Source organism: Amblyraja radiata, chromosome 27, assembly GCF_010909765.2.
Source record: "Amblyraja radiata isolate CabotCenter1 chromosome 27, sAmbRad1.1.pri, whole genome shotgun sequence".
NCBI classification, from domain to species: domain Eukaryota; kingdom Metazoa; phylum Chordata; class Chondrichthyes; order Rajiformes; family Rajidae; genus Amblyraja; species Amblyraja radiata.
In genome coordinates this window covers 22,701,049-22,717,438 of record NC_045982.1, presented here as the reverse complement: position 1 = coordinate 22,717,438, position 16,390 = coordinate 22,701,049, and positions in this window count along the sequence as shown.

Genomic DNA, 16,390 nt, shown 5'->3' with positions numbered 1-16,390 from the left:
CAGGCAGTGCTTTTTTATTTCAAACTAACCATATTTTATTTTCAAACCACATTAAGGGTACTTACTCACAGGTGTGAAGACATTTGTTCAGTGTCATTCAGAGCTCAGAGTGCCCTCCATGTTGCAGAGTGATTGAGGCACACCACTTGCAGAGACTGATTGGGGCATTGTAGAACCAAAAGAGACACGTTTTGCAAACATTTTAGAACCAATAGACACATTCTGCAAGCGTTTTAGAACCACTAAGGACACTTACATTTGAGTTCAGTGTTATTCACAGCTCAGAGAAACGTGACCCTCTGCCTTCCTCCAGCTTGCAGACACTGATTGAGGCCACCGCTTCCTGGTTTTATAGTCCCTCCTCCCTGCCGCCAGCAGGGGCAGCAGAGAGAATGGGGAATTTTGTAAAATCATTTTTCATCGACGGGAAAAATCCTTGGCACACATACGGCGGATGGGGGCTCTGAGCAAGGTGGCCAAAATGACGGGCGTAGGTGGCGGCGTTCTCTCGGAAATCGCAGCACAGATGGCCAAAACCGGTCAAGAACAGACTTTTAGTAATATAGGTAATCACAACGTACTTTCACTGAAACACCGGCAGTAAGCAGATCTCAATCAATATTAGGGAAGTTAAAATCACACACTACACCAACAACCTTGTTGTTTTTACAACGTTCGGTAATCTGTTCCTCCGTCTCCCGCTTGCTATTGAGGAGCTTATAGTGCAATTCAATTAGTGCACATTTTTTATATTTAAGATCCACACATAGCCCCTCAGCTGAATAACCCTCCAGTACATCCTCTGGGAGTATCACATGACAGTCTGCCTGATCAGTATTGCAACTCCACCTATTGTTCCCCCCTTCCTGTCACATTTTAAACATGGAAACCCTGGAATGTTGAGCTGTCAGTTGTGTCCCTCTCTGCGCTCTGGTCACAATGTCATAGTCCCAAGTATCGACCCAGGTTCTGTTCATCTGCTTTCTCCACAACACTCGCTGCATTTAAATAAATATACCCCAGCCTAACATCTTTAGCATATATCTCAACCTCTCCCTGACTGACATTCCTTCGAGATTTACTGGTCCCAACCTCTCTACCTGTACGTCAGTCCTTCCATTTGCTGACCTTCCACACTGGTTTCCAACCTCTGAATTGGTAGCAGTTTAGAAGCCAATAACCCTACTCTACTCTACAATTACTCTACAATAACCCGACTCTACGCTACAATAACCCGACTCAACGCTACAATAACCCGACTCTACGCTACAATAACCCGCCTCTACGCTACAATAACCCGACTCTACGCTACAATAACCCGCCTCTACGCTACAATAACCCGCCTCTACGCTACAATAATCCGCCTCTACGCTACAAGAACCCGACTCTACGCTACAAGAACCCGACTCTACGCTACAAGAACCCGACTCTACGCTACAAGAACCCGACTCTACGCTACAAGAACCCGACTCTACGCTACAAGAACCCGCCTCTACGCTACAAGAACCCGCCTCTACGCTACAAGAACCCGCCTCTACGCTACAAGAACCCGACTCTACGCTACAACAAACCGACTCTACGCTACAAGAACCAGACTCTACGCTACAAGAACCCGACTCTACGCTACAAGAACCCGACTCTACGCTACAAGAACCCGCCTCTACGCTACAAGAACCCGCCTCTACGCTACAAGAACCCGACTCTACGCTACAAGAACCAGACTCTACGCTACAAGAACCCGACTCTACGCTACAAGAACCCGCCTCTACGTTACAAGAACCCGACTCAACGCTACAATAACCCGACTCTACGCTACAAGAACCCGACTCTACGCTACAAGAACCCGCCTCTACGCTACAAGAACCCGCCTCTACGCTACAAGAACCCGACTCTACGCTACAAGAACCCGACTCTACGCTACAAGAACCCGACTCTACGCTACAAGAACCCGCCTCTACGTTACAAGAACCCGACTCAACGCTACAATAACCCGACTCTACGCTACCAGAACCCGACTCTACGCTACAAGAACCCGACTCTACGCTACAAGAACCCGACTCTACGCTACAAGAACCCGACTCTACGCTACAAGAACCCGACTCTACGCTACAAGAACCCGACTCTACGCTACAAGAACCCGACTCTACGCTACAAGAACCCGACTCTACGCTACAATAACCCGACTCTACGCTACAAAAACCCGACTCTACGCTACAAGAACCCGACTCAACGCTACAAGAACCCGACTCTACGCTACAAGAACCCGACTCTACGCTCCAAGAACCCGACTATACGCTACAAGAACCCGCCTCTACGCTACAAGAACCCGCCTCTACGCTACAAGAACCCGACTCTACGCTACAAGAACCCGACTCTACGCTACAAGAACCCGACTCTACGCTACAAGAACACGACTCTACGCTACAAGAACCCGCCTCTACGCTACAAGAACCCGACTCTACGCTACAAGAACCCGACTCTACGCAACAAGAACCCGACTCTACGCTACAAGAACCCGACTCTACGCTACAAGAACCCGACTCTACGCTACAAGAACCCGACTCTACGCTACAAGAACCCGACTCTACGCTACAAGAACCCGACTCCACGCTACAAGAACCCGCCGCCACGCTACAATAACCCGCCGCCACGCTACAATAACCCGCCGTCACGATACAATAACCCGACTCTACGCTACAAGAACCCGACTCTACGCTACAAGAACCCGACTCTACGCTACAAGAACCCGACTCTACGCTACAAGAACCCGACTCTACGCTACAAGAACCCGACTCTACGCTACAAGAACCCGACTCTACGCTACAAGAACCCGACTCTACGCTACAAGAACCCGACTCTACGCTACAAGAACCCTACTCTACGCTACAAGAACCCGACTCTACGCTACAAGAACCCGACTCTACGCTACAAGAACCCGACTCTACGCTACAAGAACCCGACTCTACCCTACAAGAACCCGACTCTACGCTACAAGAACCCGACTCTACGCTACAAGAACCCGACTCTACGCTACAAGAACCAGACTCTACGCTACAAGAACCCGACTCTACGCTACAATAACCCGCCTCTACGCTACAAGAACCCGCCTCTACGCTACAATAACCCGACTCTACGCTACAAGAACCCGACTCTACGCTACAAGAACCCGACTCTACGCTACAATAACCCGCCGCCACGCTACAATAACCCGCCGCCACGCTACAATAACCCGCCGCCACGCTACAATAACCCGCCGCCACGCTACAATAACCCGCCGTCACGCTACAATAACCCGCCGCCACGCTACAATAACCCGCCGCCACGCTACAATAACCCGCCGCCACGCTACAATAACCCGCCGCCACGCTACAATAACCCGCCGCCACGCTACAATAACCCGCCGCCACGCTACAATAACCCGCCGCCACGCTACAAGAACCCGACTCTACGCTACAAGAACCCGACTCTACGCTACAAGAACCCGACTCTACGCTACAAGAACCCGACTCTACGCTACAAGAACCCGTCTCTACGCTACAAGAACCCGACTCTACGCTACGAGAACCCGACTCTACGCTACTGGAACCCGACTCTACGCTACTGGAACCCGACTCTACGCTACAAGAACCCGACTCTACGCTACAAGAACCGGACTCTACGCTACAAGAACCGGCCTCTACGCTACAAGAACCGGCCTCTACGCTACAAGAACCGGACTCTACGCTACAAGAACCCGACTCTACGCTACAAGAACCCGACTCTACGCTACAAGAACCCGACTCTACGCTACAAGAACCCGACTCTACGCTACAAGAACCCGACTCTACGCTACAAGAACCCGACTCTACGCTACAAGAACCCGACTCTACGCTACAAGAACCCGACTCTACGCTACAATAACCCGACTCTACGCTACAATAACCCGACTCTACGCTACAATAACCCGACTCTACGCTACAAGAACCCGACTCTAGGCTACAAGAACCCGACTCTACGCTAAAAGGACCCGACTCTACGCTACAAGGACCCGACTCTACGCTACAAGAACCAGGCTCTACGCTACAAGAACCCGACTCTACGCTACAAGAACCCGACTCTACGCTACAAGAACCCGACTCTACGCTACAAGAACCCGACTCTACGCAACAATAACCCGACTCTACGCTACAAGAACCCGACTCTACGCTACAAGAACCCGACTCTACGCTACAAGAACCCGACTCTACGCTACAATAACCCGACTCCACGCTACAAGAACCCGACTCTACGCTACAATAACCCGACTCAACGCTACAAGAACCCGACTCTACGCTACAAGAACCCGACTCTACGCTACAAGAACCCGACTCTACGCTACAAGAACCCGACTCTACGCTACAAGAACCCGACTCTACGCTACAAGAACCCGACTCTACGCTACAAGAACCCGACTCTACGCTACAAGAACCCGCCTCTACGCTACAAGAACCCGACTCTACGCAACAAGAACCCGACTTTACGCAACAAGAACCCGACTCTACGCTACAAGAACCCGACTCTACGCTACAAGAACCCGACTCTACGCTACAAGAACCCGACTACGCTACAAGAACCCGACACTACGCTACAAGAACCCGACTACGCTACAAGAACCCGACTCTACGCTACAAGAACCCGACTCTACGCTACAAGAACCCGACTCCACGCTACAAGAACCCGACTCCACGCTACAAGAACCCGACTCCACGCTACAAAAACCCGACTCCACGCTACAAGAACCCGACTCCACGCTACAAGAACCCGACTCTACGCTACAATAACCCGACTCTACGCTACAATAACCCGACTCTACGCTACAAGAACCCGACTCTACGCTACAAGAACCCGACTCTACGCTACAAGAACCCGACTCTACGCTACAAGAACCCGACTCTACGCTACAAGAACCCGACTCTACGCTACAAGAACCCGACTCTACGCTACAAGAACCCGACTCTACGCTACAAGAACCCGACTCTACGCTACAATAACCCGACTCTACGCTACAAGAACCCGACTCTACGCTACAAGAACCCGACTCTACGCTACAAGAACCCGACTCTACGCTACAAGAACCCGACTCTACGCTACAAGAACCCGACTCTACGCTACAAGATCCCGACTCTACGCTACAAGAACCCGACTCTACGCTACAAGAACCCGACTCTACGCTACAAGAACCCGACTCTACGCTACAAGAACCCGACTCTACGCTACAAGAACCCGACTCTACGCTACAAGAACCCGACTCTACGCTACAAGAACCCGACTCTACGCTACAAGAACCCGACTCTACGCTACAAGAACCCGACTCTACGCCACAAGAACCCGACTACGCTACAAGAACCCGACTCTACGCTACAAGAACACGACTCTACGCTACAAGAACCAGACTCTACGCTACAAGAACCCGACTCTACGCTACAAGAACCCGACTCTACGCTACAAGAACCCGACTCTACGCTACAAGAACCCGACTCTACGCTACAAGAACCCGACTCTACGCTACAAGAACCCGACTCTACGCTACAAGAACCCGACTCTACGCTACAAGAACCCGACTCTACGCTACAAGAACCCGACTACGCTACAAGAACCCGACTCTACGCTACAAGAACACGACTCTACGCTACAAGAACCCGACTCTACGCTACAAGAACCCGACTCTACGCTACAAGAACCCGACTCTACGCTACAAGAACCCGACTCTACGCTACAATGACCCGACTCTACGCTACAAGGACCCGACTCTACGCTACAAGAACCCGACTCTACGCTACAAGAACCCGACTCTACGCTACAAGTACCCGACTCTACGCTACAAGTACCCGACTCTACGCTACAACAACCCGACTCTACGCTACAACAACCCGACTCTACGCTACAATAACCCGACTCTACGCTACAATAACCCGACTCAACGCTACAATAACCCGCCGCCACGCTACAATAACCCGCCGCGACGCTACAATAACCCGCCGCCACGCTACAATAACCCGCCGCCACGCTACAATAACCCGCCGTCACGCTACAATAAACCGCCTCTACGCTACAAGAACCCGACTCTACGCTACAAGAACCCGACTCTACGCTACAAGAACCCGACTCTACGCAACAATAACCCGACTCTACGCTACAAGAACCCGACTCTACGCTACAAGAACCCGACTCTACGCTACAAGAACCCGACTCCACGCTACAAGAACCCGACTCTACGCTACAAGAACCCGACTCTACGCTACAAGAACCCGACTCTACGCTACAAGAACCCGACTCTACGCTACAAGAACCCGACTCTACGCTACAAGAACCCGACTCTACGCTACAAGAACCCGACTCTACGCTACAAGAACCCGCCTCTACGCTACAAGAACCCGCCTCTACGCTACAAGAACCCGACTCTACGCAACAAGAACCCGACTCTACGCAACAAGAACCCGACTCTACGCTACAAGAACCCGACTCTACGCTACAAGAACCCGACTCTACGCTACAAGAACCCGACTCTACGCTACAAGAACCCGACTACGCTACAAGAACCCGACTCCACGCTACAAGAACCCGACTCCACGCTACAAGAACCCGACTCCACGCTACAAGAACCCGACTCCACGCTACAAGAACCCGACTCTACGCTACAAGAACCCGACTCTACGCTACAATAACCCGACTCTACGCTACAATAACCCGACTCTACGCTACAATAACCCGACTCTAGGCTACAATAACCCGACTCTACGCTACAATAACCCGACTCTACGCTACAAGAACCCGACTCTACGCTACAAGAACCCGACTCTACGCTACAAGAACCCGACTCTACGCTACAAGAACCCGACTCTACGCTACAAGAACCCGACTCTACGCTAAAAGAACCCGGCTCTACGCTACAAGAACCCGCCTCTACGCTACAAGAACCTGACTCTACGCTACAAGTACCCGACTCTACGCTACAATAACCCGACTCTACGCTACAAGAACCCGACTCTACGCTACAAGAACCCGACTCTACGCTACAATAACCCGACTCTACGCTACAATAACCCGACTCTACGCTACAAGAACCCGACTCTAGGCTACAAGAAACCGACTCTAGGCTACAAGAAACCGACTCTACGCTAAAAGGACCCGACTCTACGCTACAAGAACCCGACTCTACGCTACAAGAACCAGGCTCTACGCTACAAGAACCCGACTCTACGCTACAAGAACCCGACTCTACGCTACAAGAACCCGACTCTACGCTACAAGAACCCGACTCTACGCAACAAGAACCCGACTCTACGCAACAATAACCCGACTCTACGCTACAAGAACCCGACTCTACGCTATAAGAACCCGACTCTACGCTACAAGAACCCGACTACGCTACAATAACCCGACTCCACGCTACAAGAACCCGACTCTACGCTACAATAACCCGACTCAACGCTACAAGAACCCGACTCTACGCTACAAGAACCCGACTCTACGCTACAAAAACCCGACTCTACGCTACAAGAACCCGACTCTACGCTACAAGAACCCGCCTCTACGCTACAAGAACCCGACTCTACGCAACAAGAACCCGACTTTACGCAACAAGAACCCGACTCTACGCTACAAGAACCCGACTCTACGCTACAAGAACCCGACTCTACGCTACATGAACCCGACTACGCTACAAGAACCCGACACTACGCTACAAGAACCCGACTCTACGCTACAAGAACCCGACTCTACGCTACAAAAACCCGACTCCACGCTACAAGAACCCGACTCCACGCTACAAGAACCCGACTCTACGCTACAATAACCCGACTCTACGCTACAATAACCCGACTCTACGCTACAAGAACCCGACTCTACGCTACAAGAACCCGACTCTACGCTACAAGAACCCGACTCTACGCTACAAGAACCCGACTCTACGCTAAAAGAACCCGACTCTACGCTACAAGAACCCGACTACGCTACAAGAACCAGGCTCTACGCTACAAGAACCCGACTCTACGCTACAAGAACCCGACTCTACGCTACAAGAACCCGACTCTACGCTACAAGAACCCGACTCTACGCTACAAGAACCCGACTCTACGCAACAATAACCCGACTCTACGCTACAAGAACCCGACTCTACGCTATAAGAACCCGACTCTACGCTACAAGAACCCGACTCTACGCTACAATAACCCGACTCCACGCTACAAGAACCCGACTCTACGCTACAATAACCCGACTCAACGCTACAAGAACCCGACTCTACGCTACAAGAACCCGACTCTACGCTACAAGAACCCGCCTCTACGCTACAAGAACCCGACTCTACGCAACAAGAACCCGACTTTACGCAACAAGAACCCGACTCTACGCTACAAGAACCCGACTCTACGCTACAAGAACCCGACTCTACGCTACAAGAACCCGACTACGCTACAAGAACCCGACACTACGCTACAAGAACCCGACTCTACGCTACAAGAACCCGACTCTACGCTACAAGAACCCGACTCTACGCTACAAGAACCCGACTCTACGCTACAAGAACCCGACTCTACGCTACAAGAACCCGACTCTACGCTACAAGAACCCGACTCTACGCTACAAGAACCCGACTCTACGCTACAAGAACCCGACTCTACGCTACAAGAACCCGACTCTACGCTACAAGAACCCGACTCTACGCTACAAGAACCCGACTCTACGCTACAAGAACCCGACTCTACGCTACAAGAACCCGACTCTACGCTACAATAACCGACTCTACGCTACAATAACCCGACTCTACGCTACAATGACCCGACTCTACGCTACAATAACCCTACTCTACGCTACAATAACCCTACTCTACTCTACAATAACCCTACTCTACTCTACAATAACCCTACTCTACTCTACAATAACCCTACTATACTCTACAATAATCCTACTCTACAATAACCCTACTATAACCCTACTCTACTCTACAATAACCTCTACAATAACCCTACTCTACTCTACAATAACCTCTACAATAACCCTACTCTACTCTACAATAACCCTACAATAACCCTACTCTAATCTACAATGACCCTACAATAACCCCTACTCTACTCTACAATAACCCCTACAATAACCCTACTCTACTCTACAATAACCCTACAATAACCCCTACTCTACTCTACAATAACCCTACAATAACCCTACTCTACTCTACAATAACCCCTACGTCTGTCTCTACTTCCTGAAAACCCTTTAATGCAGATCAGAGGAAGTGGAAATATGTCGACTTCCAAACCCAGTAACTGATTCTTTGCGAGTAGCTTCCTCATTACTCATTACCCGCTGTTCTCCATTTCTGTGAAGTTAAGAGAGACCTTACTTTTTGTTTAATTTCTCGCCCACTTCGTTGATTATTGTTATACTTTGGCGTCATTCAACCAACAATGGGGACGGGGTGATTATTTGCATACATTGCATACTGATACCTTCACGATCGGCAGAGGTGCGGCCGGTGGAGGAGTGGGTGCGGGGATTGGCTGAGAAGGTAATCTCTTGGGGAGTTTTTCCAGTGTTTTTCAGGAGCGGCTGATTTAAAAACCGGTCGGGGCCAGCCTGCAACACATACCTTCAAGGTCAGATGAACGAGTGAGTGCGGAGATTGGCTGAGGAATTTAATTAGCAAATCGGCAAGTTTGCGAGTCAATTTATCAGCTATTATAAGCAAGGTTTTGCTCTTAGTGAGCGGACGGTCGGGGAGCGGCCTTGATGAGGAAAGTACCTTGTGTGAAAAGTGCGAGGGTAGACAAAAGTGCTGGAGAAGCTCAGTGGGTGCTGCAGCATCTATGGAGCGAAGGAAATAGGCAACCCTTCGGGTGGAAACCCTTCTTCAGACATCCTCTGAGAAAAGTGCGAGTGTTTGGCTCGAGAGTTTTCGGCAGGAGGCTGAGGGAGGAGACTACGCCAAAAGTTGGAGAGTGTGAGACGCCGTGAATACATGACAGATAAACTGATTCAGTGTTATGCTAGGAGGATGTGGGAGGTCAGGGACACCGCTGGTGCTTCTAGCTGCTACAACTGTGGAAAGTGGGTCCAGGTTCAGCTCCTGAAGGACCATGTTGGGGCACTGGAGAGGCAACTGGATGACCTCAGGATTATTCGGGAAAACGAGAGTTTCCTGGACAGGTCGTAAAGCGAGATCATTAAGCCTAAGGTACCGGAAGTGAGAAGATGGGTGACAATGAGGAAGGGAAGGAAGCTTGGAGTACAGTAGACCGCAGGGGGGTGTGCCTCTTGAAAACATGTTCACCCTCTTGGAAACTGTTGGGACAGAGAACACTGCAGACCCGTACGAATCTTTTCAAAAATGGGGGTGGCACGACAGCTCTGGGATTTTAGTTGCTCTCTGCTGCATTCGGAGCCTTATTTTGGAGCACTTTTGCACCAAATTTATGACCAATATTTCGGAAATAATTTGGTTGAGTCAAGAGTAATGAGTAGGTGGAATGGGGTGATTGGGATCATTGTTATATACATTTTTTTAAATCAAGATTTGAAGTTGTCCTTGTTTTAATAATCAAGTTGTACTGTTGTAAAATGTTATGTAAAATGTTTTAAAGGAGGATGCAAAAACTGCAAATAAAATACTGTACGTTTTTGCAGTAAATAAAACCTTTTTTTAGAAAGTGTTTTGTGTGTTGATTTGATTGCCTGTTACTGTTAGATGGTGTTAGTGTGTGCAGTGCACCTTTGGTGGTCCTTCTGACCTAACAACTTCACATCACATCAATTTCAACATGGAATAGTGGTGTGTATACAACATTTAGTTCAATTTCCATCATGAAAATTGAAGTCAAACTCAATGGTGCATTTACATTATCACTTTACTATGATCGCTTTCAAACTAACCTATTTTACTCATACTATTATAACAAATTCTAGTTCCACGTTGACCCATAAACACAAATCACATTTTGAATTTTCAAACACAATGTGATTGTGAATAATTGCTGAGCTACCAAGTTTCACCGAGCATTTACGTACTTTGATGGCTGAAAATCAGTATTTTGTTGGGGAAAACGGTATTTCTCACATAAATGCAATAGAACGTACTACACAGTAACTAGATTTTTGATAATCAGTATTTTGCATGCAACCTAATGTTTGTTTCAATATAATTGCGTGGGGGGGGGGGGGAGTTGTGCAAGCCAACTTTAGTTTGATGTAAGCCGTGAACACAAAGCGCTGGAGTAACTCGGCAGGTCAGGTAGCATCGCTGGAGATAAAGGATAGGTGTCGTTTCTGGTTGGGTCCCTTCTTCAGACCCGGTCCGAAGCGTCACCCATCCTTTTTCTCCAGAGATACAGCCTGACCGGCCGAGTTACTCTGCGTTTGAGGAAGTGTCTCGACCTGAAACGTTGCCTATTTCCTTCGATCCGTAGATGCTGCCTCACCCGCTGAGTTTCTCCAGCATTTCTGTCTACCTTCAATTTTCCAGCATCTGCAGTTCCTTCTTCAACACTGCCTTCGCTATGTAAACTAGCATCTGCGATTCCTTTCTACATACTGAGTTTAATATAATTTGATCTTGCCCCTGGATCGCAGAAGCTCTGGGATAACGTTTGAGGTCAGAATTGTATCGGCGTTTGGAGAGGACGGTATTCTGCAGAAGATAGACACAAAGTGCTGGAGTAACTCGGCGGGTCAGACAGCATCTCTGGAGAGAAGGAATAGGTGACATTTCGGGTGGAGACCCTTCTTCTGACACTTGAAAATAAATAGCTAAGTGGGGAGGGGAAGTGGCAGTGAATCAGGACAGAAACAGCCCAACAAACCAGACCGCAAATCCATTAGGGTTCCTTTAGCGTCGTGCAAACTGTACACAACCGATTTCGTGATCATCACCGTCCATTTCATGGTCTGATATAACCAACAACGTATTCAGTAAAATGCCAAATACATACTGCACAATACTGCACAATAACTACACCACCCCTCAAGAACAATAGCCAAATCTATAAGAGGAGACACATTCGAAACACAAAGATGGATTTAAAGGGAAAGAGATTATAGGAAAAGTTAAGAAAGACACCGAAATTAACAGGGCAAAAAGCTCATGAAGCGATAGGAGAGTATGGCCACGTGAAATAGGAATCGATGTGAAAGGTGAGGTAATGGATTAAAAATATTCTATGAATGCGTGAAGTATAAGAAGTAATGTGGATGATCTTGAGGCTCAGTTAGAGATTGGTTGATATGACATTGTGGGGATTACAGAGACATGGCTGCAGGAGGATCCGGATTGGGAACTGAATATTCAGGGTTATACGTCCTATAGAAAGGACAGGCAGATGGGCGGAGGAGGTGGGGTAGCTCTGTTGGTGAGGGATGAAATTCAATCCTTTGCGATGGGTGACATAGGGACTGACAACGTAAAGTCGATGTGGATAGAATTGAGGAATTATAAAGGTAAGGAGACACTAATGGGAGTTCTCTACAGGCCCCCAAACAGTAGCCTGGATATAGGTTACGAGTTGCAGCAGGAGTTAAAATTGACATGTAACAAAGGTAATGCCATTGTGGTTATGGGAGATTTCAATATGCAGGTAGACTGAGAAAATCAGGGTTGTTCTGGACCCCAAGAAAGGGAGTTTATCGAGTGCCTCCGAGATGGATTCTTAGAGCAGCTTGTATTGGAGCTAAAAGAAAAGGTGTGTAACATAGCAAAGAGTAGCGGGAAACCAGAGGATTGCGAAACTTTCAAAGGACAACAGAAGGTAACAAAAAGGGCAATACGCAAAAGATGAAGTACGAGGGTAAGCTAGCCAAGAATATTAAGAAGTATAGTAAAACTTTCTTTATGTATGTTAAGAGACACAGATTAGTAAAGACAAATGTTGGTCCCTTGAAGGCAGAAACAGGTGAAATTATTATGGGGAACAAGGAAATGTCAGAATTGAACAGGTACTTTGGTTCCGTCTTCACCAAGGGAGCCACGAACAATCTCCCAGATGCATTAGAGGACAGAGGATCTAGGGAGAGAGGAATTGAAATAAATTTGTATTTGGCGAGAAATAGTATTGGGTAGACTGATGGGACTGAAGGCTGATAAATTCCCAGGGCCTGAAGGTCTGCATCCCAGGGTACTGAAGGAGGTGGCTCTAGAAATGGTGGATGCATTGGTGATCATTTTCCAATGTTCTATAGATTCAGGATTAGTTCCCATGGATTGGAGGGTAGCTAATGTTATCCCACTTTTCAAGAAAGGAGCGAAAGAGAAAACGGGGACTTATAGACCAGTTCTGGTGGAGGGGAAGATGCTGGAGTCAATTATTAAAGAACTAATAACGGCACATTTGGATAGCAGTAAAAGGATTGGTCCAAGTCAGCATGGATTTATGAAGGGGAAATCCTGCTTGACTAACCTGGAATTTTTTGAGGATGTGACCAGTAAAATGGATGAAGGATAACCAGTGGATGTAGTGTATCTGGACTTTCAGAAAGCCTTTGATAATGTCCCACACAGGAGATTAGTGGGCAAAATTAGAGCACATGGTGTTGGGGGTAGGGTATTGACATGAATAGAGAATTGGTTGGCAGAGAGGGAAAAAGAGTAGCAATAAATGAGTTCCTGTCAGAATGGCAGGCAGTGGCGCGTGGAGTGATGCAAGGCTCGGTGCTGGGGCCACAACTATTTTCAATATATATTAATGATTTAGATGATGGGATTAAGAGTAACACTAGCAAATTTGCAGATGACGCAAAGCTGGGTGGCAGTGTGAACTGCGAAGTGGATGCTAGGAGGTTGCAGGGTGAATAGGTTGAGTGAGTGGGCAGATGCATGGCAGATGCAGTATAATGTAAATAAATGTGAGGTCATCCACTTTGGCGGCAAGAACAATGAGGCGGATTATTATCTCAATGGTGTCAGATTAGGAAAAAGGGAAGTGCATCGGTTTAGATGGGCTGGCTGCATTGTGTTATGCTGATAAATGTAATAAATTACTGTCAGTCTGTAACGACATAAGAGTGTAAGGATTTTCATGGATCTATGAGATTTCAACATGCAGTGCCTATTGATCTTACACGGTGCGATAATGATTTGCACAATCGATGGACACGAATCCACAATATTCACTTCAAACATGCAAAGTGTATACACTGCATTGGTGAATGAAACAATTTGAAGGACCTCAGCCAAATACAACGAGATGGGGAGATTAGTCTGGAGGTGTTTGAAGTAACACTGCCCTTGTTGGAAGAATGCCCCCCCCCCCCCACCACCACCTCATCGCTTCAGACACACGCACTCTTTTTTCGTCCAGCAGTGTGATCAGAGTTTCTGCTTTTTAACATAAATTTCTTAATTCAATCTCTGAACAAAACACATATTTTGCCAGATGGGAGTTCATTCGCCTGTCGTTATCTGTTTGTTCACCCTTTCTAGATCCCTATTTTTAACTGCTAAATCCCCGTGGAGATACAAAAGGGTATAAGACTCCGGGAATAAATCGCCTTGCAAATTCATACGACGAGATTACCTACAGCATAAAGGGACACATCGCTACACGGTGAACATGCTGGAAACCTATTTCAGTGTGGAGAAAATATTGTACGCAATCATCGCTGGCATTGGTATTCCTGGTACGTGAGTACAACTGTTCGCGTTGTGTAAATGTGTAAGTTCACTGTGGTCAACTGAACAGTAATCATAAGTGTTTGGTACTAATTAGAATATGTTTTAAGTTGGAGACTTTAACTGCCAGCGAGTTGCCGATCAGAATGAAACGCCTGCCGCCATGACCTAGTCTCACTATCACCCTCTCAAGGTAGAGGGTAAATTGGTTTGCCGGTTGTTTACTGAACAAACAGAAACGCTGAACTGGTTTATGTTGGAGTGGCAGTCAGAGTGGCATTAAACTTAGAGTGTGTCACTAACTGCTATGGGGAGCTGACGGGTTTGGCTTTGTTTCCTGGGGCTGCTTGTCACAGTATCCCAGGACCCAGTGTAGTTTTTGCACTCCTCTGAGAGAATACGACGTGGGTACCAAAATTGATCTTTCTTTCCAAGTGAAGTTCTCCTCCTCTCACTTTAGGTGTAATATAATAGACACTGGGTCATGTCCGCGATAAGGGTTAAATCTATAGAATGGTTGCATTGAAGGCTGTCGAACTCATAAATATCGAAACAATCAGCTCGTCCTCTGAGATCAGCAGGAACATCATCCCCCCCCCACGAATGCGCATATTGGGGGTTATTAGTTCGACATTATAGAGGCAATTGACTGGTGAACAGTGGTGAACACAACCCAGTCCATCACGAGTGCTGACCTCCCTACCATGGAAGAGATCTACAGGAGATGCTGCTGAAAAAGGCAGCCAATATCATCAAGGAGCCGCACCACCCTGGCCAATCTCTCGTTTCACTCCTGCTCTCCGGAAGAAGGTATAGGAGCCTGAAAATAGTCATGCCCTGATTTCGGAACAGCTTCCCCCCAACAAGATCAACCAATTGAACACTACGAACTCTAACTAAACTCCGAACCACGAAGTGCATGGCTTTCACTGCAACACAGGGCTTTGTTTTGTTTTTGTACTAAATTGTGTTTTATATCGACCTTCATTTTCCTATTTATTGGGTTAACTAGAGTACCGTGTTTACAAATCTGATGTGCTGCTGCAAGTAAGAATGTCATTGTTCCATTCGGGACATTTGACAATAAACCACCCTTGACACTTTTCCCCAGGATGGAAATGTCAAATACTAGAACACGTAGGTTTAAGATGAGATGAGGACAATTAAAGGGGATTGGAGTGGCAAGTTTAAAAAATAGTGATATATTTCTGGAATGCGCGGCCACCGGATGCAGTAGAAGCAATATTAAAAGGCATTTGGTAAGATGCGGGGATCGGCAACGAATGCAGAGATAAGGGCCATTCGCAAGCTGATATGATCTGTTCAATTCGACTGCGCTGTAAGCGCACATATGGCGGACCAGTTCCTCTGCTCATCTTCGCTAGGTTCTATGTACTAATCCTATATTCGTTGTCTCTCCCTTTTTTCCCCAGTGAATTTAGTGGCGATCATCATCCTGTCCCGGGAAAAATGCGGCCTCTCCACCTGCACCACTCGCTACCTGGTGGCCATGGCAACGGCGGACCTACTGGTTATTGTCGCTGAGATCATTTTGTATCAAATGAACTATCATTATTTCCCAGTGAGTTTCGTGAATATGTCCAGTGTGTGCAGGATTACTGATGTCTTGGCTTACATAGCTACCGACTGTTCTGTCTGGTTCACGGTAACTCTCACGGTTGACCGATTTGTCGCAATGTGTTATCAGAATCTGAAAACAAAATATTGCACCGGGAAAATTGCCAGCGCGGTTCTCGCAACCACTGGAATTCTGCTCTA